Consider the following 26,759-nt stretch of genomic DNA (forward strand, 5'->3'; position numbering starts at 1 on the left):
TTTAATAAGATGACTGACAAGTATTTTAAAATACCTTTAGAAACACTGATTTTGATATTTTTATTTTTACACCAGAAACCTTTCAAGTTTGAAAAGTCTATATATTTACCTTTTCCACCTTCAAAAGCTAAATCTACAGTATCAATTAATTATTTTATCAGTTTTTCTTACGGAATGTTAGTATATAGCGTACTAAAATCATAAGTAGCTTATAGATTTTGCTATTATTCTGAAATTTATTTAATCTAATTTTTCTTTCACTGGTTGGGAATTATTTACTATCCAAAATAGGTTTATATTCCTATAGAATTTTCTTTTCAGGTGAAAATTCTTTATTTGATTAAAAATTTATTTAAATATTTATGATATAGCTTTACTTAAAGGTTTAGTGATGCACGTCTTTGAAACTACAATAAAGCTAGCACTAACTTTTATGTAGTTTTGGTATCCAATACATACATGGAAGATTTTTGTGTTGATCTTCTAACTTTAATCCTACCTTTTCACTAATGATACTATTATTAAGAATAATGCTCTCTAAATTACTATTACTTACTTTATAGGTATCCGAAATGTTACCTATAAGTCCTACTTCGATCAATAAACGTTGTATATAGTATTTTTTACATATTAAAGCTATGGTGTTTGCCGCTTTATCAATCGGAACTATTACAAACTTGTCTTGAAGTTCATCCAGTATTTCTGAATTTTTTAAAAGAGGATTGGTTTTCCTAGGGTGTATAATTTTTTTATACGTTTAACCTTTCCATTTACGCATTAAAGCATACTATTTTTCACAGCATCAAACGTAGACTGTGCTAATTTATATTTCTTTACCATAGACATAATAAACCCTTCTAGTGCTTCAGTTACTTCTTTAATGCATTTAGTGTAATTTAGGCATTTAGACTCTCTATGAGTCGGAACCTTACTGAGTAGTTTTCTTAATTATATATATATATATATATATATATATATATATATATATATATATATATATATATATATATATATATCACTTATAGCCAACATTGCAGCCAGCAAGAGCCACGAAAGCCAACAAAACGGATGCCCAAGACTCGAGTTTCAGTCGAGTCCTGGCTTCCGTTTTGTTGGCTTTCGTAGCTCTTTCCGGCTGCAATTTTGTCTAGCAGCAAAATAATTATGTATTTTCTCACATATTCTGAATGTATATATATATATATATATATATATATATATACATATATATATATATACATATATATATATATATATATATATACTCGGGGTTTTTTATATTCAAAAGTAATGGACTAATGAATTCAACGAGGTTGTTAGATAGTGCTCAATAAAAAGAGCTGATAATACTTGTTTATTGTTATATAAACATGCTCACATCCCGCTGCTACAAATAGCCACTTGTTTCAATCAAACAACAGATATCATCAGGCAGCGACTTGACTATTCAAAAGTTCAATGAATAATCTTAGGTTATTCATTGAACTTTTGAATAGTCAAGTCGCTGCCTGATGATATCTGTTGTTTGATTGAAACAAGTGGCTATTTGTAGCAGCGGGATGTGAGCATGTTTATATAACAATAAACAAGTATATAGATATATATACTTATATATATATACATATATATATAAATTATATATATATATATATGTTTGTGTGTGTATATGTGTGTGTGAGTGTATATATACATAATGGGGTATGTGTACATGTTTAAACGTTTTCTGTAAAGGATCAAATCCTAATAAATGGAGCAATCATTAGAAATTATGGAAGGCTTATACATTGATCCAACTGCAACTAAGAAAGCAAATATCCGACTTATATGTAAAAAAGTCGAATATATATCTACTGGTTTTATGGAAGGATGTAATTTGAATATCTCTTACGTTCTGCTGTGCCCAGCTTTGTGTACAAACGAAAGAAAATATCAGAATTATTTGCGTCCCTGGTCCAAAAATATTTGAAAAAAACTTGCGAAATCAGAAAGACGAATTTTTAAAAGCTCAAAACACTGAAATTAATTTCTCTCAAGACGATAGCAAGCTTAATGTTTTTTGTAATTCGATCCAGATTTAACACAGATTGTACTGCTGGATATGGGCGATCGAAGGATACAAACATGGGGTCGCTCTAAGGAATAAGTATGGAAAAAACGTTTTCTACTTCGTAAGCTGGGCGCAGCAGGACGTAAGAGATATTCAAATTACATCCTTCCGTAAAACCAGTAGATATATATTCGACTTTTTTATATATATGTCTGATAACTGAAATGACCGAAAAATGGGCTGAAATGACTTAAATAAATAAAACGTAAATGACTTAGAATCACTTTAATGAACTTAAGGATTGATTGAATAACCTTAAGAATGACTTAAATGCTTAAAAAAATAACTAGATTCCTTCAAAAAAAACTTAAATGATCTGGAGAATAAATGAAATGGCTTTGTGACTGACTGGTTGTAAAGTGGCTGATCATTTTACATTAAATTAATACAAAAAAGTGATCCCCCACTTTATATCACAAAGTAACAAAGTACAGCATGTAGTAAGAACATATACTACACTTTGATCTTGACAAGAAAATCTTAAAAAGCTAAAAACAGAATTTATTGACAAAAGAACTTTGATCTTAACAAAAAAAAGGCCAGCCACAAAAGTGTTACGAAAAGACCGACAGACCGACAGACCGACGGACCGACGGAGTTATTTAAAGAATCGGTTGCGCCCGACTAAAAAGAATTCCGTTGATTTTATATGCTTGGCCTTATCCACGTGCAGTGATAAAAGATTTAATTTAAGTTTGAAATGAAAATCACTAACCATGGCGCATTTGCTCTTTAAACAATAGCATTCGTTTCGGACACGCCGCTGTATTATAAAACAACTTACTCTTGATTTTTTCCTGCGGGGCCTTTGGGCGTGTGTACGAGGGGCGTGCAATTAGTAATGCCCCTGACCCTTTTCCAGTTATCTGATCTAGCTGAAATTTTGCATGTGCAATGCTTTATATCTCTACGGAACTAATTGTGGTTTCTTTTTTACAGGAGTTAGAACTGAGCCAGGTGTGAATTAGAGCCTGTTGCATGTGGAACAGTGACCCAGTTTTTGTATTTGAAAGGACGCACACAACAAGATACATTTGATGAAATGAAAGAAACGTATGGTAATAATTCACCATCATATGACCTTGAAAAACGCTGGCATCGTGAATTCAAACGTGGCCGGAAGTCTGTGGAAACAGCTCCATGGCCAGGCCGCCCCCTTCTGCCATTGATGAGGCAACTGTCAATCAAGTTGAGGCTGCCATTTTGAAAGATCGGCGAATTACTATTCGCCAAATAGCCCAAGATGTCAAGATTTGTACAGGATCTGTGGAAACTATAATTCATGACGATTTGCATATGCATAAAGTGTCTGCAAGATGGATTCCCATGTTGCTCACTCCATTCCAGAAGGGAGAACGCGTCGAGTACTCGAGGATGAATTTTGAGATGTGCCAAGAAGATGAGTCAAAGTGGGGTCATCACTATGATCCAGAGACCAAAGTCGAGGTAATGCAGTGAAAGCACTTGGACTCACCACCTCCAAAGAAAGCAAGGTTGCAGCCCTCCGCTGGTAAGGCCATTCTCACAGTCTTCTGGGACCAGGACGAAGTTCCTTTCCTGAGATCTATTAAGACAGTGGGAGAAAGAAAGTGGGGGAGATATTGTTGAAATTATATATGCAAACATCATGTTAAGTATTTACAATTCACACGGAATTTTTTTACAAAAATCTCTCCAAATATTCGATTGAGTTCAGAAATTAATGAAATTGGAACTAAACATTTACTATACAATAAATCAGACATCATGTCTTACGATGACTTTTATAATAGTAGTACCAACTACTAAAATATTACGCTACGGACCTCAGGGCTAAACAAGCAATATCTGCGGAACAGTCAGACGGTAACCAGTAAGCGGAGAACTTTTCTTAACACAAAAAAATATTTAAAACATTTATTAAAAAAGACAATATGAAGCAACATGATTTACACTAAAACTGAACTTATCTCATATTAATTAAAGGAAAACGTTACATATAGAGCCAAATATAAAGTAGTATTCGGTTTAAATGACTAAAATGTGTGTAAAACTTACTTGGAAAGTTGCATTTAAAAAACAAATAAAATAACATGATCTGGTGATTATTTACACAATATTATATAATATAAATTATAATTAAAATAAGGAATGATGTAAAATTAGTTAATTGACAATCGAATATTGCAAGAAATCAGATCATTAATTTAAGGAACAAAATAAACACAAATTAAATTAAAAGATGAATTCGAAAAATAAAAGAGAAGGCAATTTAAAACTTAATAATTTTAATAAAACGTTTCTATTGAGGATATATATATATATGTATATATATATATATATATATATGGGTGTATATATATACATATATATATGTATACATATATACATATATATATATATATATATGTGTGTGTGTATGTATGTATGTATGAAAAATAAAAATAAAAATACCAGCGGAGTTATACGTTATGTTTGAGAAAAATAGAAAAACCGAATGAAATTATTAAAATAATCAACGTTTCGTCCTTATTTCAGAGGACATCTTCAGGATATTGAAGTAAAAATGCAAGAAAATAAAACGTCATAGACTATTTTTCTCAAAACATATATATGTATATATACATGTACATATATATTCATATATATATATATATATATATATATATATATATATATATATATATATATAGGATAAGAGAATGCATTTTTTATCAAAATATGTTTAAAATGCTTACGTTATTATTTTCTGACAGACCACAATCTGCATAATTATTACAAAAACTGATTAATTAATATTTGTTGGTACTTATTAGAATGCAGTTGAATATAACAAAATAAAAATACAGACAACCAAAACAGAAATTTCGTATTTCCAACCCTAATAAATTTATAAATTAATTTACAAATCAGAATTCAAGGTTTGTTGGTGCGAGACGTGACAGCAGCAAAAATTGCATAAAGAATTGTAGTAATCTGTAGTAAACACATTTTGGAACGCGTATAAATAGTACCCCTCTCATTCATGTATGGAACGTTTTATTTATTCACTTTTTTGTTACAAGATAGACTTACCTTTGGTTCGATCCTCATATATATATATATATATATATATATATATATATATATATATATTACTGGAAGTTCAGCCCGGTTTTGCTCGGACCCTATGTACTGTTCATAGCTTCATGTGCATATATGCATATATATTCAAATTTTCACTATTGTTCAGGTAACCTACATCTAAAATTTCAACTGTTTGGATCCAAAATTGGCGGAGAAGTTTGGTAGAGTTATAAAAGGTCAGATCCTTAAACTTTGATACATTGACACCCAAATTTCTGACCAAAAACTATCAAAAGTATTTTCCCATATCTCAATACCCTATATGTTAAATCTTGAGTCTCTAGACTGAACATTGACAGAGTTGTTTGCTAGGGAAGTGTACACACACAGAGATTATTTTACTTATATAAAAGAAAAAGAGAGAGAATGAAATAGAAAGAGTGATAGAGAAAAACGGATTCAACATATTAAAAGGTATATATATATATATATATATATATGTATATATATATATATTTATATATATATATATATATATATATATATATATATATTATAAGTGTCATATAATGCCTCTTTATATTTACCTTATACTAAACACTAATCAATACATATTACACTAGTGTTTAGTTTGGTGCAAGTTAAAACTTAAGCCAACTGAATAATGACGATTAATAATTTTTGGATTGAAATCAAAATGGCAGGAAAAGATGACTACAATTTGGTAGCTTTCAAGTCATACCTAAACTAATTCTTGAGGAAGGTCTCCTTAATGATCCAATTCATCAAATTTACATAAATATAAATACCGATTACATAGATAGCATTCCATTGACTACTATCCACTCGTATCCTCCAGTGGCTTCCGGGCCTGAAGAAGTGGTGAATTCCATGTAAATTAAATGTCTGGAGAGTAAATATCTAAATAGTTCTGAATTATATACGTATAGAAAAGCACGATTACAGTCTGGAAGCATTCATAGAATTTGGCTGCGAACCGTGATTCGACAAAAAATTGGTTATTTAAAACACATGATTAGCCAAGCAGAAAATACCCAATATGGGCAGATCAACTCAAAATAAAAAGCAAACTTTAATTCGTAAGTTCTTTCGCCTTTGCGATACAATTTCTGTACTCTCCATATGCCAAGTCTGATTTAAAAAAAGTTAAAAATTAATCAGATTTGAACAAAATATGTATGTGTACGCATGCAAATTTTTACTATATATATTTTGGCTAAAATACAATCAGTAAGGAATTTGCCCGATAATAATAGATACGAAATCTCCCTTAATAAAAATATATTAAAGCTTATTTTATTGTTTGACAACCTGAAGTATAGTATTATTATTATTATTATTATTATTATTATTATTATTATTATTTGTTGGTGTTGTTGTTGTTGTTGTTGTACTATTAAAGTCCATTTTAATTTTTTCATACATAAACGCTAATATATATATATATATATACGCATATATTTATATATACACACAGATAGATAAACAGAGAGAGAGAGAGAGAGAGAAGTAGGGAGGTCGATGGTCATAACTATACATACGTAGATTCTTAGCCTTTACATATATTGCAAAGAGAAATTGTAAAATTGATACTAATGCTTTATCTCTCATAAAATAAATACGAACCCCATTTAAAAATGTCAAGAAAAATAAATACATCGTCGTCATCACCGTTTTCGATCAGGTTCGAAAGTCAATCGATAATCCCGTAAAAGCCGAGCTACACGTTTAATTTTGAGGCAAGGTTTGCGCAATTAATAGATAACCATACCGAGATCGGTACACCTTGATTCAAGTGGAACATAAAATTCTCGGACCATTCGAAACACTGTTAGGATAAGCCGGGAGAAATTATATCACCTTAAATTATAAGATTCTCTCCAATTTTTGTGTTGAGCAGGAATACACTCTAGTTTACCCATAGAGCTGAAAGTGTTTTAATTAATGCATGTTCTTGTAATAATATAAACATAAAGTCTAGAGATGAATCTACATAATAAGGGCTACCCTAACAAAATTACTTCTGTGTTTCTTTTAGTAGGTTGCTGTTACAAATATAAATTATTCCTACACGTAGATGTTTAATTAAACTTTGATAACTTCCAATTTTAATAAATTCTAGTCAAGTAAATACATCGACGACTCCATAAAATCAATATTACCTCTCTTGATATGTACAAATATATAAACTACTGTCCATATAGTTAATAATAATAATAACTACGATTTTGATTGTTATCCTCGCAGGAAAGTTATTAAAGAATTTTAAGTGAACTTTTCGAATTACGTTGCTGAACCTTGGCGTAATCGGCAACGTCACAAGTTAGCTTACGCAAAGGCAACTTGTTTATAAAAATCGAAGGATATTTCTGAGGAATATTAGAAAATTACATGTTTATTAGTCTGAAGTATAATTTTAGAAAGAAAACACGATTGAAAATACAATATTTCGTACTTGCTTTGAGAACCACAGAGCAATAAAGAAAAAGTTGGGGATTGTGTTCCTTCATAGAAGCGCTTGTTTAGTTTGAATAAAAGAAATACGTACTCGAAATATATTAATAAATTTCCATTTAAATTTCAAGCAAAATAAATATATGTTCATTTAGTAATAATGCGTTGTTTTCTGTTCAAACGTATCTAATACGTATTTATTTTAAAGCAAAGGTTGTCAAGAAGGGAGACGATAGTGATTTCTTTCTATTCAGGATTGTCCACGTTAGATAGATAGATGATTAGGTTAACCTCCTGAAAAATTAATCTGGATGGAATACTAAATAGTGTTCTTTGCTCTATCTAGTATATTGAGCAATTTTATTTTGCTGGGATTGTCTTATAAAAATATTACCTCCCAAAGATATTTTTATTATTTTATATTAATTGTGATCTTCTCCGTCATACGGATATATATATATATATATATATATACATATACATATATATATATATATATACACGCACACACACACACACACATATATATATATGTATATATATATATATATATATATATAAAGCTGAATGTCTGTGTATGTATGTGTGTGTCTGGTCACGAATAGGCTCCTATGTGGTTGACTATTTAAAACAACTGATTACATATAATGAAAGAAGATGTATCGAGACACAAAAATGGGTATGTTTGATCTGGCAGAACATTGGTTCATTAAAATTGTGGGGCATGCGTTAGCGCCTGGTCCACAATGTATGGAAATAAAAAATTTCACATTTTAAAAAATGTTTACAAGTGTTTTTTTTATATAGATGTACATGAGAATACTTTGATAAGTATGTTTTAACTTAAATATGGATGGTATAATAAAATTGTGTGTCTGCGGTCGCCCCTGGCCTCTATAGAATGGAAATAGGCACACACTTTAATAAAGACTTTTCATATCTATCTGCGTAAGTATACTTTGATAATTATGTTTCGGTTTGAAGAAATATGGTATAATCAAATTATGGGGTGTTCATTCGCGCCTGACCCCCATAGAATTGAAATATGCACAAAGTTTAACAATGTTTTTAATATAGATCCACAGAATATTGTGATAAGTGTTTCAGTTAAAACAGGTATGGTATACTACATTATGGGGTTAATCTATTTTATTTTTACTTTCATCAAATTTTGCTTTGGTTTTGATAAACCCAAATTCAGAGCTATCTCATTACAAACCTTCCTTTTCAAAACCTATCATACTTTCATAAATCAGAGCCCATATATATATATATATATATATATATATATATATATATATATATATACGAATAATTAATATATATATATATGTATGCATATATATTTTTTTTCTTTTGAATTGCATGTTATATACACATAAAATGACGAAACGTATTGTCTGATATATTCTTAGCATTCTTTTCTAATGTAAAATTAAAAATTATAATAAAAATAAACGATATACCAGTTTTACTTTTGCAGTAAATTTTAATTAACTTTTATAAACTGTATGCAATGTGATTTTATTTAAAACTATCGGTTAAATTTTATCATCTTATCATTAATTATATACAGTTTTGTTTACACATGTTTGTTGGCTATCTTGTGTAAATTTCGCACTTATTGTTTTAAGGCTAGTTCTTCAAACATAGCTGAATTGTAGTTCTTAAAACATAGCGTAAGGGACACTCGAAATAAAATACTCACATTCAATAGACTGCAATGTTTTATAACAATTTAAATTAATAAAACAGTCCGAGCATTTTCGAAGAAAATGTATCTATTACAGAAGCTTAAATATGGCCTTGCCTTTGTCAAAAAATGTTGGCAAATTGTTAAGATTCGTCAAGTATCTTAAGAATAAACACTCTTTTATGAACATGTTTATGAAGCCTGTGTTCAGCTTTGTGCAAACAAGTGCATAAAAACGTTGTTCCTATTAATTACTTTGAAATTAATTCAGTAAATAAAGTTTCACGTGCGACAACATTCTATTAAGTAATAGTTTTCAATTAATTTCATATAATTATTTTTTGAAGGATATACACTTTTTTTAATTTCTCGACAGATAGAAATGAAGAAATATCACGAGAATGGGGATGGAATCTGAAGAGGCAGTAATGAATAGATATTTTCAAACAAATAAACTTTATACTTTTGAACTATATGTAACAGATAAAATTATCCTTAAACAATTACTGTATAGATACGTATAAATATATTCATATATAATACTCATGTCGATTGCGACGTATAAGGTTTCGTAGATACACTTTTAAACTAAAAACTGAGGATGTGTCTTTCCATTGGACAAAACGCGCCCACGGATACGATTCTGGAAACTTCTACGTTCCAACACGGTAAATTCAGAGTATAGAATTGTTAAATGGTCCACCACTTGTTAATGTTCAGAGTCATCTGTGTTCAACTTCAGTGATGTGGCAAGAACACGTATGGTTACGTGATTAGGCCGAATATTCATATATATGTATATAGTAAATTATGTAAATATACTTATCGTAATTTTGCATAGTTGTAATAAATATCGCAAATATATTGGCATAAAAGGTGATTGTCAGATAATAGGAGGTACAACATTGCAGCAAATTGTAACAAATCTATCATATATCTGTTGTATAAGGCGACTGCTAAACCATGAAACCATGTTTGTTTAGCCTAGGTTAGAGATTGCAACATTTGGTATCTTATGACATCTTTGCTTTTGAACATGAGTTGTTATCTTTTAGGGTTGTCTTATGCGCAGAAATATACGGTATGTGCATAATACACTTTTAAGCACAGGTATGTATTAAGCACTATTGAATTAAATATTGAAAACCGATCAATAGTATATTATAACTCCTTACAATGCTGATTAATAATAGCTATGATACGGCTAAACTGTCTCCATGTGGATGACTATAAATGCCCCTTATCTTGGGTTAAGCATATTGTTAAGTGAAACAATATACTGCCACTATCGTATAATTCAAGGATCTTTGTGAAAACAATTACAGCTTAAGGCTTTTTGACAATTTTGATCATTGTAATTAAAATTACAATATATCTATCAGTAAGAGTAGCGCCTCAGCGGCAGGGTTTCCATCCTTGACTTGTGGTAGTTGATAGTTAACTCCTAATGAAGAGCTGTGATACAGAGCACTATACGTTAGTAGATGAATGTATATACATATGTACATCTCTGTCTTTCTACCTCTCTCTCTCTCTGTATATATATATATATATATATATATATATATATACATATCTATATTTATTGAGAGAGAGAGAAATAACAAGGATGAAAAACAAGCATATATATATATATATATATATATATATATATATATATATATATATATATATGTGTGTGTGTGTGAGGGAGAGAGAGAAGCAAGGTCAAAGGCGAAAACTGAAATATATATGTGTCCACCCTAATAGTAAAGTAGGAATTAAAAGAAGAAAAAATCTGAAGATTCCAATCAATTACAATTTTATTTCAACATTGAACTGCAGAACAACCTTTTTTTTACACCGTACATTTTAAATGCGTTTTTAACTCTCGCTGGAAGTGTTTCCATTTCCGGATTTCTTTTTTTTCACATTTACGATAATTTTAATGGTTTTCCACACTAGCAGCTCAATATGTTCATGAAAATGAACGGGACAAAAAGAACTTACTCGCTTCCGGAAAGCGCGGATTGTTGAATTTTTAAATGTTTGTTAAAAACATTCCCTGAAATGTTAAACAATCTACCGAGCTAAGGTGTATGCATATAATAAAATTGTTAATAATAATTAGATGTATTTTACTGTTAAGTATTTTCAATGCATATGCTAGTATTTAACTAAAGAAAATTACATCCCAATAGTTGTTTTTGTTTGTTTTTGTTGGAAAACTATACTGACGTCATTCTCTTTAAAAAAAAACCTTTAATCGTTAATATTTATTAAATAATATTTAATTCAATTTTATGTACTTAAACATACATATTTACATCAATGCATATATATATATATATATATATATATATATGCATGTATGTATGTATGTATGTATGTAGATATATTAATTATTTAAACATCGGGCTTCTTTTGTTTAAACCTTGAGAAATTGTTCCAATCGACAGTGCAATAAGATTATCCTGCCGATCTCTTCAGATAATTCAAGTAATAATAAATGATTCTTGAAAAGTACAAATGAGCATTAAGACCAGATCTTTTTGAGTTTTATAAGAGTTTTTTTATATTTTCACTTGAACTTCATGCAGAGATCGGTAGGATGACATTATGGTCCTTTCGATTGAAACAATTTGTAATGATTGAAGAAAGAAAAAACGCCGACGTTAAAAAATTAAAGCATATTTATGTGTACTGAAGTATTGAGCACGTTTGTCACATGTATTTTACCAAATATACCTTCCTAATATACACACACGCACACACTTGTGTGCATATATATATATGCATATATATATATATATATATATATATATATATATATATGCGCACGTTTTAAAAAAAAACATGCACAGTAAATACACTGTTCAACTGTACCATGAAAAGGTACCACTAGAAATGAATTTTGAATAGATCAAAAAACATACGTAGTCAAAAAGTGTTTTCAATATCTAATGGAATTTATATATATACACATATATATGTATGTGGATATATATACATACATATATATGTATGCATATATATACATACATATATATGTATGTGGATATATATACATACATATATGTATATATGTACATACATATATGTATATATAGATACATACATATATGTATATATACATACATATATGTATATATACATACATATATGTATATATACATATATGTATATATATACATGCATATATGTATATATATATATACATACATATATGCATGTATGTACGTATGTATGTATGTATGTCAAAACATCGTAAAACTCATGATTTATACAGCAGTTGCCGATACCGTAGTGGTTAGGAGCCTTGACTGTCGTACAGGAAGTCGGGTTTTAATCCTGGCTTGAGGAAGATGGCTGTCTAGCCGTACTGATGAGCCGTCAAACAGCGAAATTATACTGTATGTGGATGCATATATATATATATATATATATATATATATATATATATATATATATATATATATCCCCACTGTAAACTTGAGAATAACGGGCGAGCGAACGTGCATTGCATGATTTCAACGAATTTTTCTTTTGTTTGTTTTTTCTTTTAAACACACTGAGCTACACCAAGGCGTATTCAAAGGGCCGCATTTATTCTTTTAGATACAGAAGCCATTCTTATAATGTCTGTTTTATGTTTGTGATATTTATATCTACTTGAATCCCAGCGGTTCGATACTTTATATTGAAGGGTATTAATCGTCAAGCCATTGCCAATTAAGCGATATTATGGGTCGACATAAACAAATTGCATTCAAATGATAGATGCTTGATTTTCACAAGCGGTTTCGTTTTCAGTATTGTTCTTTCTATTTGCATTAAAAAGAAAGCATTTTCTCTAGGTTACTTATTCCGGCTAAATAAAAAAATATATAATATACACGAATATAGTAATTTCATTTAATAGTTTTTGTATACTGCAATCTCTATTAAATTATTACACCATCGTATAATAATAACAACAGTTGTTAAGCCTGATCTAGGAATATAAAACAACGCGGAGAAAGTAGCAATCCTACAAAACTTTAAAATACGTGACTAAATGTACTTTATTTAGGTGTATCTATGCCTCTGTAGTTTCTTATAAACTATCCTTTTTAATCCTGCTACGCAAATCAATAGATTGAGAAACAAATTTATAATTATTTGAAATTTAGGTACTTATATAATAATATACTTTGCATAATCTTTTAGCATATCCTAAATTCTTTTTATACAAAAAACATTAATTGGTTCAAAAACTATTTAAAAAATATGTTTTGTCGATCGTGAAATAATTGTAATGAATGTTGTAGTTTTGGAAAATTTTAAAAATGATACTTCTAGTAAAAATAATAGATTTTGTTTTATCTTATTGTGTTTTAATATGCTTCAGGATTTTATGTTTCTAAAAAAATGGTTGCTCAAGGATAATGGATTTTAGTATATATTAATTCGTTAAAAAACAACCACTTGATTATTTTTCCATTTTCTTTTTTGGTGGTGACTAGATAATTACAAAACGCATTTGCAAACGCGTTATTTTGGAAGTTCATGAAATAATTTACGCATGAAATCAGATGCCTTTATTAGGTAATGCACTCGACCATATGTTCATTAATTAGTCATCTCTTTACCGACATTGATTACACAATTTAAAATCAACAGTCATCCGGATAAAATCGAACAATATATTATTTCGCGGCAAAATCGGATTTTATAATCTATACTTTGTGTAAATTGAAACCAAAATTAACAACTGAAGCATGCATGATCTCCCGTTAGTGCACAATGAAGGAGGCAGAAGAAGTTCAGCATTTTCCCCTTCCATCTAGCCCCAAAATTCCCGAGGGACATCAAATCCTGGTGAAAATGAAAAAAACAACTTTTTTAGGGCTTAACATATATAAATTTGAGTTCTGCACTAGACAAAAAAAACCCCTAAAAAACAAGAAATGACTAAGTTCATTATCTGGCCTCCATTTAGCCCCCAAAGTCCCTAAGGCATAAATATATTTAAAGTTTAGTTCAGTACCATACACAACTGCTAAATAAATATGCACAAAAAAGTTTAGATAAATATGGGAAAATAGTCCCAAAAATTGAGTGTTTTCATTAGCCCTAAAAAGCCTTGGGTCACACTTAAGAGTTATCGCGAAGTTTAGACAAACAAAATTATATAGCAATCAGTTAGTTACAACTTTTCCGAAAGTTTTATAAGAATCCAACGCATGAATATTGTATAAGCACAACGTTGGCAATTTTAGCTATTTTATTCTGACAGGCACCCCTAAAGGAGCAACCCTATTTTTCCGGAAAATCCCTTCTGTTATTTTTTTTACTCATATCATGTTATATATTTGCGCGAAATTTCAAAGAATTCCTATGTGTAGTTATGAAAAGTTCGGACAGACGAACAGACCACGGACAAGGGAGAATTTACAGGTTCACCCTCCTAATGTCAGGTGACCAAACGTGATTAAAAATCATTTAATACATGGAGTTTGTTTAAAAAAATATCAATTATTTCATTTAGTAAATTTGATTCGATTACTCAAGTTTGCTCATTATTTAAATCTCTAGGAAAATGTCATGCGCATGCAGGCATATATTAAGAGGCGAATGAAACGGCGGCCAGCTACTTTGAGTGAAACGTTTTGGGAGTAAGATGTACCCCAATTAAATTGAAAATAATGACTTGAACTCACATTACCTGAAGGAAAACGTCAGAGTATTTGGCCTAATTTGATATCGAAACAGATAAGCGTAATAAAGTTTAATTCTGACGCTCTCATGTATGAAGATACAATCAAATACCCGAATTTTATTTTATTACATAGATTATATTATTTCAGATTAGCTAGAGATAAAACACTCACTGTCGACTAAATATAACAAGTAGAGGATTTTTTACAAATTTATTTGTAGCGGCTTCGGTGGTTCACTATCTTACTGTATGCTAACTTTTTTTAACTTTTGATTGAAAATTCTTCTTTCCGTGGACGCAAATATACACGTGTTTCATTTTAGATTTTTGCTTAAAAAGCAAGCAATACATATATTAATTTTATATGAACAAATACGCGCTGTTATTTATTATGAATTGAAGCGTACATATAATAGTTCAATATTAAAGAAAAATCAGAAGATGCATCACACGACGTAAACACGTAATGATATTTTAGTAATTGAGTAATGGAAACTATTTTATATTTATGAAACCATTTACTTTATTTATGTAAGTAATAAATTATGAATGACCAGTCAATTTTAATTGAGTCAGTAATTACTTTGCCGAAAATATTTTACTTTGATTGACGGCTCACAAAATATAGTCGTTTCAGATTTCGCTAAATTTATTTTTGCAAACATTAAGATATTTTCTGTAATTAATCTTTCGTAGCGTAATTTATTTTCGAGTATATCAGCCACGATATATGTATATCGCTGGAAGTAGTATTTGCCTCAGAGTAGGAGGGTATTATATTCAATATCCAAACAGTATAATGACAGGCACTATAACTCTGCGTAAAATAAACTTGAACGTTATTGGAATAAAGTTCATTTTATACCCTGAAGACAATTAAAATAAGTCATTATCAACGGCTACAACTTTGTCATTGTCTATATTGCAGACACCCTCTAGCAAGGAGAATAACATGTACTTATTTACTGAAAGAGAGTAGATTAAGATAACCTGTACAGAAAAAGATGACACAACGATATCTTTAAGAGCATTTGTCAGGGCCGAAGTAAGTTATATATTCTTGCGTTTGCGAAAACAAAATGCAGGAAAGTAACTGGTTAAAGCGTCATGCTTGGCATAGCAAAGTTATTCAATGTAATTATTATTTTTATACTTTTTTTAAAATTATCTATCTATCTATATATATAAATATATATATATATATTTTTTTTTAATCTCTACGATATCTTATCTTTTAGACGTAACCCACTACACTAGTTTACTCTAATTTAGTTTTTTTTTTCTCTCATAAAATGTATATACATGTACATATGACATCTAATTTACATAAGGAAAACACGCTGCTCTCCCCCATCATTATACATAGCCCCACAGTGTAGTATCTGTTCCGGCAGATACTGCACTTAAGATAATTTGTACCAGTCAATGGAGGGGAAACCCTCTATACTGGGACAATTATTATTTTTGGTAACCAGAGTGCCCCCTTTTTGCCTACTTTTAGGGGAGCTGGTTTTTACCTCACATTAAAAACGGCCTTGTGCCTAATTTGCTCAGTGGGGGAGCAAATAAATACCATCATTATACATAGCCCCAATCCTCCGACTCTCTCGTCAATGACCATCCCTCTTGAAGAAGCCCGCATAAATCGGGCGAAACGTTGAGTATCCAGGTCCTTCCACCTCCATTTTATTTCATATATATATATATATATATATATATATATATATATATATATATATATATATATATATATATATATATATATATTAATACGATAGCGTGAGTTTATTATTTTCTGTTTCACGCTCAAATCCGGATCGTCTTATTGTTATGTACTTCCACTTTTATGTAATAAATAATTTTACCAATTATTCTTCATAGGTTTGGATTTCGGTTTCGATTATATAAGATTGCACTCAAGTCATTTAATTTTTTTTTATAAAAATTTTACTAAGAATTCTTCTTAATTTTGGTTCCAGTTTCGATTATAGCTAATGGTATTCCAATAATCTATTTTGGTATACAAATTTTAGCGAGAACCTTCATAAGTTTTGGATTCGGTTTCGATTATAGCTGAAGGAACATATATATATATATATATATATATATATATATATATATATATATATATATATATATATATATATGAACATTTTTCGGGGGGCACAGCATTTAATAATGGCTAAATACAGACCAATTAACATGATGATTTAAAAAAATAAAAACAATGAAAATAAAGGTAAGTTAACCTGTTTCCTTCCTCGCTCAACAGAGCTAAATCGAGGAAAATATAAGTCATGAATATGGAGGGGAGAAAAAAGCGAAAAATAAACGAGGAAAAATTACATAAAAAACTAAATGAATCCAAAAGCTTTTCTTTTTTGCTACCAAAAAGGTCTCAAAGACTTAATAAAAATAGTCTCTAGCATTGTTAAATGAAAAGACGAGTGCGACTTAAGATCATAAACATGTCAGCACTGAAATTCGTGGCATAAATAACCATGCGTGTGCCACGAATTTTAGTGCTGACATGTTTACGATCCTGAGTAAGTCGCTCTCGCCCTTTTTTGAAATTGCAAATTTATATATATAAAAATCGGCGAAATTTTTACTCTATAATAATATATACGCAATCTGCAAGAATTAAAATATATTTAAACCTATTTTACGACCTGGCTCCGTCGAACGTCTCTAATAGCTAAGATAAATACTTTTGCAGTTTCAACAATATAGCGACAATAATATCAGAGCGTCTTTATTTACGCTGAATATCTACTGTATTTTAAACATCAATATATTACGTAGGAACCAGTTCCATGTGTAAATTGCACAGGTCCCGCTGTTATTGTTTTAATTTAATTTTTTTTGTTACTTTGTGTTTTACACACGCATTCTGACTTGAAAATATATAAACTACTGCCTTCCTGATAGCATATTTAGGCCTCAAGCGAAAGATAAATATGCACTGGATCTGAAATATGCAGGCTACCGCTGAGGGAAGTTACGTATTTATGCTTTAGCAAAAACAGAATGTAGGAATGTTAGTGGCCGAAGCGTCTAGATCTGATATTGCAAAGTGGTTCAATAGAATATAATGTTTTTATTATGTTAAAAAAAATCGAATGAATTATTTTTGTTAATTTCTTAGATTGTTGTTGGGGTTCTAGCACGCATTCCGTCGTTAAAATATTAACAAAAAGTTTGTCGGAATTAGCATACCGACGAGTAAGGGGGAGGGGAAGAAAATACGGTTTAAGTCCTGCAACGAAATATCGACGTTGCTTACAAGCAGTCTTTCCTTGTAAAAGTAACAAATGGGTAACGATGGTCGAAGTGTACTTTGTCTAAAAGACTACAACAACAGTAAAGCGGCCACCCCTTTTTATCTACTCCAACTCTCAGTCAACGAGATTCACGCGTGACTGAAATGTCTATTTAACTTGTAAGGAATAGGCACTCAGGTTCTTTGATTAACGGACCACCGGCTGTGTTGGTCACAGCTACCATCACTTTCTTCCTCACCGACCTACCCTCGGCAAGTCAACCAATTCAAAATTCTCACAAGTTACTTCTCGAATGCCACGTTGATTTTATGGCATAACATACACAAATCGTAGAAAGCTCTAGGTCATAAATGTGCAGATCAATCCTTGAAGAAGGTAACTATATATGCTTGTTTTAAGGAAACCAGTACGCAGCTGTCTCTTAATTCATAAATTGTGTTTTCTATCACAGCAAGGATTATAATATAAACATTACTATAATCTGCGAAGTAGTACCACACTTGATCAGAGCTTTGAAACATGTCAACTAAATAATTATCATCCATAACTCAATCTGAAGCAATTTCTAAGGTTTCCTTTTCAGGTCATGTCAACGATTGATTTATTTTAGGCTTAGATAGAAAACTGATTGAATTGATCATTTCCTGTAAGAGTAGCTATTTTCTGATTGGCCAAGACTATTCCATCAGCACTTAAAATGTGTTAACTGTATCATAAACATGTTACTTTAAGTGGCCTAAATTTATCACGAATGTTTGCAGAGAATAACTATAAATGTGTGCAGGAAAATACTATAAACGTTAAAAAGGTCGCAGTTTCTTGCTGCTAAGGATACCGGTGGCTATGTTAAAATCTACTTCGTTCCGCACAGTCACTTTAACCAAACACACCATTCAACTTGTGCCTAACATTCTATAGGCTGTGTTATTCCCCTCGTGATGTTTTTTTTAATTCTTAAAATTACTTATCATGACTAGCGCAGATATATATTAGTGTCCATTCAAATAATGCAGTGTTTGTATAAGAACATATATATATATATATGCATATATATATATATATATACATATTGCCATAAATAAACTGTTATCTGATTCGCATACGTGCGCAAACAAATATGTCTCAAATGTGATAGAAATTCAAGCCTTTTATAATAGCTTAAAAGTCAAAATTTTAATACTACTTAAAAAATTTGAATTTAAAAACATATGCATATGTCTACTAGCGAGTGCGGACGTTTTTAACTGAGGAAAGCGCTTTCATTTTACTAGAAAAAAGAGTGTTATAGACGTATATATGTATATTAAAGATTATCTATGTATAATTAAAAGAAATTGAACTTTGAGATGATAGGATATGAAGCGGAGTGAACACATCAACGTGATTGAAGATAAGATTTTATGTGCTGATAGATTTCAAATCATATATTAGTATAGGCACAAACACGATGTCCTTGAAAGTCAAATGTTTACAAACTATATTTGAACTAATTTTGTAAGGTGAAATAAGTAATGCAGATATCAAAACAAGGTTTACTATTACAATATCATATAAGAGAATTATCCGAAGATCTGATTTCAAAATGTCCCGCGATTAACAGATTCTAACAAAGTACATAAATTATATTAGGAATATTATATTTAGAAAAGATCAAAAGAACGTTATATGGGAATTATTATAAAGGAATAGTTGTCGCTGGACAGTAAAATTATTTCCTCTAACGAAATTGTTTTACCTCAACCCACACATACACACACATTATATATATATATATATATATATATATATATATATATATATATATATATATAATTACGTTGATACAGCGGTTCTCATCATATTATCAAAGTAAATCAACGTTGGTCAGTATCAAAATGGCTGACCATTTGAGTATTCCAGGTACTGCATGTGCTCTCTGCTTATCTCGGCATTGTTCGAGACAGTCATCGTCCTCTCATTGGATCCAAGGAGTGCCGATCCGACAGAAGTGTTGTTGGGAACTGCGGAACCTGGCTTTAAAATTACATGCGCAGCTTTCCTTACAAGACGGCCAATTATTTATTGAGAATAAATGGGTGCATCGCATATATATAAGAGATAATATCATACATTGATGATTGCGTAAGCATGGGACACTTGGATCTGTAATATAAATTATTTAATACTAACCCCTTTTGTGACCCTATGATCGTCCAAGTCACTATCTCGGCTAACAGCGATTAAATGTAACGTCTTCCTGTGGCAGAACCCATTGATCAATCTGGTTGACATGCCGATGTTTCGCCAGTCTGTCGTATGCTAGAATTAAAGCAATTTCATGCACAAAAAAACTAACTCAGTGCACCTTGTCTATTGATAAATTTCTCGGAAAAACTGATATACAAATGTATAATTATATGCAAGTGTCTTTACAGTTCAGTGTTCAATAATGTCCGACTCCACTGAGTGTATACGTAGATTTCACTTCTCTCTTCGATATAGCGATGATGTTGGTTCGGGAAGTAAGAGGGTTCTGTGGCGATTCTCTACAAGTTGCTCTGCATCCAACTCGGAAGATCAACTGTCTCACTTACTCTCGTCGCCACTTGTGCATTTAACGAAACAGACGTAACTCAGCATTTGCTCGGCTTTGTCCGACGCATGACATCAACCGCCGGATAAAACTGAGCGGCGCCGATACAATAAAAACAACGCTACAACAAAATAACTGTAAAATGAAATTGTAAAATGTAGAAACATCCAAAAATAAATAAGTAAAAACAAAAACCTTCCGTTCATTTATGTTTTTTTTAGTATTATTGTTTAACATTGTTTTCTATTTGTAAAATAAATACATATAAAACATTTTTTTGTAAACAAATAATAGTAATTATTTTTAATGACACTTTTTTTCAACTAATTACGTAAAATGACCAATAAAAATTATATTTGTATGATAAATTTTTTAACAAATAATAGTGAGCATGTGTTTTTTATGAAACTTTTTTTTTCAACTATTTTCGTACAAAAAAAAAGAAAAAAAATCGCAAGAAAAAGGAAAGGAACAGAACTCTTTTTTTACGGGAATACAAAATTAAGGCTGTGGTGGTTCATCGTTAAAAAGTGATACCCTTCTCCTCCCACATCGCTCCAACAGTCTGATACGATCGTGCGTGGTCCCCGGCAGAATGTATTTTCTTATTAGTTGAAGGAGGGTGTCGGCATTCCTATTTGCAACGTTAAAAAAACACTTTAAAAAAAAAACGTTTTTTCGGCCGGGTCGGCGTATCCACCAAGGGCCCAGATCGGTGTTAGATGTCTGCCGACGTTGTGTTTCTTGCGGTTGAAGAAGACAGACTCGTCGATTTCGACCGTATGGCCTGCTGGACCTCCTATCTGCCGGGGATTCCTGGGAAAGTAATCCCGGCATATTATATCTCGCAATTCCGTCAGTCCACGGTTGTGTGGCGTGACCGCAATCCGCATTCGCGCTGGAGATTCCTAGTCGCCGCCATCTCGAACGCTCATATTGGAATTCTCGTCTGTTGCCCCGATGCGCGTCGAGTTGAAACTAAGCACGCACAGATTTGATTCGCTGAGGACCATGTTTCGTCAGACAGCAGCAAACCCCGTGCTGTTGATGTCATGCATCGGATAAAGCCGAGCAAATTCTGAGATACGCCTGGTTCGTTAAATGCACAAGTACCCTATCGTCAAATCTCGTTGTTCGACTGTGCGCTACATTAATATATTCAGATTAGAGGTGAAACCAGGGTTGTTCTTTAGACCAATCATACCCAACAACGTGCACCTGTGGACCTGCAAACGTTCTCATGGCCCAACGCGGTCCCCTCTTTGATATCTAGATCGACGTACTGCACATTAAATTATAATCATCATCTTTCCAGAACCCTGAATCATTACCTGTTTCGGAGTACACATTTCAAAAATGTCATTGTTCATATTCCAAAAAAAAAAAAAAAAAAAATGAAAATCCTAATTCTAATTTTTCTCTCAGCAGGGGTTTTCGCTGTCACCCGGGCACACCAATCATAATTAAAAAAAATGAAAGAATCATACCTTCCAGGCTTTCTCCAGTACTTTAAGAGTTTCAGCGTACCCCCACTGGGGAGCCTACCCGCTGTCTGGGAATGTCACGTCACACTTTATTCAAATTAGTATCCTGGTTTCGTTTTCTCAGACATGACAGTGTAAATAAACTAAGTAATTCACAATTGTACATTGAGTAACACAGCAAAATATCTTTATAAACAATGGACGTTCAAACAATTGCAAATTCCATTGTTGAAATAATTGAATGTTTTAAAACTGAGCGATTCATTTCTATGTTTTAACTACTATCAATGTGAGAGTTCAAGTCATGGACGTGGGTCAGAAAAAGAGGCATATACTTGAATCCCTCCACATAGAAAACAATCAATAGATCAACATTCCACATCCCTATTGAGGGTTTCTGAATCCGATATCATTGATGTCGGCACTGTACGGAAATGGGTTCATCAATTTTAAAGAATCGCCAGAGAAGATAATTACTAAGCATGACTATGAAGCAATGTAAATTCCATGACACAAAATTTACTCGCCTTAATGATGACACTCCCGCCTATGTAGCTCTTTAACTTTTTCGTATTATAGTTAAAAAAATAAGAGATCTTACATTTGAAATCCCCATTGTCTAACTGATGTTACCATGTATTTTATTTAATTCGATAAAATGCACCAACAAATATAGGAGGTTATATCGGGATAAACGTTGTTAAGTATAATAGTCCGAATTATTCGTATGATCCAAAATACTCATCATGTCCATCTAATCGATATATATAACTATTCCTCGGAAGACTTTAGTTTCGCTCATTCTGATTCAGTTACATTTTCGCTGGTGCATCTGATTTTTTTGAGGAGAGGCTATACTTGAGCTTATAATTAGCGAGCCCCTAATTTCTAATGGTGTGTTTTTAATTATTACATTATAGAATTATACGAATACTTTTATTCCGCCTTCCTGTGCTGTGTTAGGATCAGATTCTATGTTGGTTAGTGTGTACACAATGAAGTATTTATTAAATCAATCGGCTATTTTCAACAGTGGATTTTTAGGTGTCACACATAATTGTGCACCCCTTATTTTGTTTTACATTTGTATGGTAAACATTTCAAGTACTTTTAATGCTGTTTATATTATAATACTTTTGTCATGACACATATACCTAGCAATTTTCAGCATTTGCTTAGTTTTCCTATGTCAGTGATTTTTAGCCGGTGAACTCCTGGGATGCTCAAATGTAAAACCTTAACGAATGAGTTTTCTCTATTAAAACGCACGTCACCCTCTTTGCATTAAGTTGTTTATTTGTATTGCAATTTCCCGATACATTTACTATACTTATTCATTACTCTATTATTTACTCGAGTTTGTAGCAGTATTATTTCGTTGCTTTATCAACAGAGAGATGTTTGGCTTGATCCCATAACAACCACGTTCATTAACGGTATATGTTTTTTGATATAATAATCTTCACTCCTATTTTCTACATTTGAATACCATACAAACTTACCGTTGCATTGCTAAGATTCTAAAATATAAATTGCTTTCCTGATGCTTATCAATTCAAGTCTTCATGGAAATGCGTTTTATGGCGTTGTTTTGTCTTTTGTTTGAACAACAACAAATAACTTTTATGTTAAATGCTGTCGTATTTTCACGTGTCTAGAAAAATAACGCTAAGATAGACCTTAGTATTTATATAATCTATTTGCATAATCTACATTTCCTTACCTCATATTTCCAAACTAATTCTATTATACAGGATGAGTCATGGGAAACGGATGTGTTTAAGTAAAACATAACTCTGCGAATATTTCAAGCAATGACCATTTTCACAAGCATAAATATGAAACCCCTCTCTAAGGTTAGCCTCACTTCCAATAAAGTATTTTCACGTACTGCAGGCTCAATTCTCCAAGAGTGCGAGTTTTCCAAGCATAGACAATGTGATTTCAAAAATCCCCACGGATAAAAATCGCACATGGAAAGATTGGCTGAGCGCGAAGGCCCCGATAAATTTCGAAAGCGTGAAATGACATGATTAGGGATTGCAGCTCGTACAAAATTTCACGTAAAAGATTAACACATAACGATTAACACATAACGACAAACTAACCGAAATCGCAAGTAGGTTTAAAGACAACTTAGATTACGTTCCTCACTCACTATCTCTTACATAAGGAAAGCAAGGAGCGTTCTAATAAAACATTAGTTTCTTGTGACTCACCCTGTATATCATGTGTTCAAATAATTTTTGAAATTAGCCATTTTGCAGCGACAATTTCTTCCGCTGAATGACAATCGCAACAGTTATATATCACTTGGCAGTAGTTGTCTCTGGGCAGTAAAATTAATTCCTCTAACGAAACAATTTTACCCCATTTTTTTTATTTGTTTATAAAGATCGAAATATAGTTATAACGATTCTAAGCAATGTGTCTAGTATTCTATGCTTATCATGCTAATAGTTTTTTATTACAGAATATTTTTAAGATTTAACATTTATAAAAATAAATTGAATTTTAGATAATCTAACGTAATTGGGTCCTATGATTCTGGATAACATAAAACAACTTTCTAAAATATTTGAATTAAAGAATTGACATTTCACATATATTTTATTGTATGAGAACTTTTCAGCAGAGTTTTAATATTTTCCCTGTCTATTATCCATTGTTATAATGAAACAAAATAAGTGTATCAATTCTCAGTAATATCTCTATTACACCCCCCCCATAGTAACACTAAAAACTAAACATAGTAAATTACAACGCACTATTCAGGTAAGGTTTCTTGCAACATGTTAATGACACGTACACAACTTTATATAAATTTACGTTTTTGTCCTCAATTTTCCAAAAAATATTTAACAAAAAAAAATACATAGATAAATATGATGAAATAATATTGAACATAGGAAAACGCGTTGTAATAACTAACCTTTTTGTAAATCGTTCTCAAACGTGCTGATGATATCACGCTTTATAACGAGGGAAAAACGATTGAATCCATATCAAAGGGAATAACGGAAAACCTAGACGAAAATTTCCGTTATGTAATGGAATGTGGACATGATTGGAGTGTCACTCCAAATGCTGTCAAGACTAAGCTTCTCTCCTTCAATAAGAATAATTACAAAAAAGCTTTCCAACCACTAATAGCTTAAGTTGGAACAGATAAATCCCTAAATGCTTTCTGCATCCCTGACGGTACTGACATGCAGATGTTCAAGTGTAATGTAAACAGACATCTTGCTTCTGAACTTCATTCATAATATACCTTCACTTAATGGTTCATACTATAGTTCCTTATATCAAAGTGGCACTGTGCCTGTTTAAAAAAAAAACGTTAGCTGGACACTTTATTCATCTATTACAAGGAAACACGAATAACGTTGAGAAGGATATATTATAGTTTTCACCTTGATATTAAGGACAACATCTATTAAAAAAAACTTCATATATATCAGTCATTGTGGATATACTGTAGTAATGCTTTAACTGGGCCTAAAATTCCTAATATGCCAGCTGAAGGAGACAGCAGATGCATGTGATTTTAATAGCGTCACGACGAAAAAAAGAACGGTAATAATCACATTGACGCACATGCATGGGGAAAAAAGAAGCAAATGTCAATCTTCAGTGCGTTTGAATTCTAAATTGCATACTGACTTGATCAGAGCTAGTTCTAATCTTAACCAACCCAACCAAAAATAGGCACTTAGAGCTGGCAGCTTGTCTACGCATGGGATTAACTACACTCTGGGGTATAGCCTAAAATCAGATTCTAGTGATGCTGTTTCTAATTTCAAAAAGCGAGGGGAGGTCGATTGATTTGGTTACATTTTGGCTTCGATCAGTCATTTCCCTCTGGGTTTTTGCGGCATACATGATTACGAATGCACTAAATATAAAATGTTATGGGAAAACGCAGCGAGCGTTTTTCGCATTATACTATAAAATACACCCGAGTCAGTATTATATTGTAATACTATACATACATATACACTTGAAAAAATGCTAGAGATCACATGTCTGGTTGAACACTTTGTGGCCAAAAAGTGGGTGTTCATCTTACGTTAAATTTATGTAGGAAAGTTATCCCCCACGCTAAAATAGTATTTTTTTACAATTTCTTTTTTCTTTCAGACTATTTATAAAGACTGCTTAAACGTATTGGGCAAAAAAAAAAAAAAAAAAAAAAACAGATCTTAATTTTTTTGGTCAATGTAAAGTTTCTTTCCAACTCCCCAAAAACTTAAAACTGACGACTTTTAATGGTTTTCAGTGGTGCTGAAAACGAATATTACGTTTAAATTTGGTGCAGATAATTAGTTTTGATGATATCTTAGTAAGCTTACACGAGCGGTTTACAAAAATATATATTTTTAGGTGGGTATTCAATTATAGACTCTGTATAGTTTTTAC

The sequence above is a fragment of the Euprymna scolopes genome, chromosome 11 (genome assembly GCF_053919585.1).
Source record: "Euprymna scolopes isolate OS-2025 chromosome 11, ASM5391958v1, whole genome shotgun sequence".
Lineage (NCBI taxonomy): Eukaryota > Metazoa > Mollusca > Cephalopoda > Sepiida > Sepiolidae > Euprymna > Euprymna scolopes.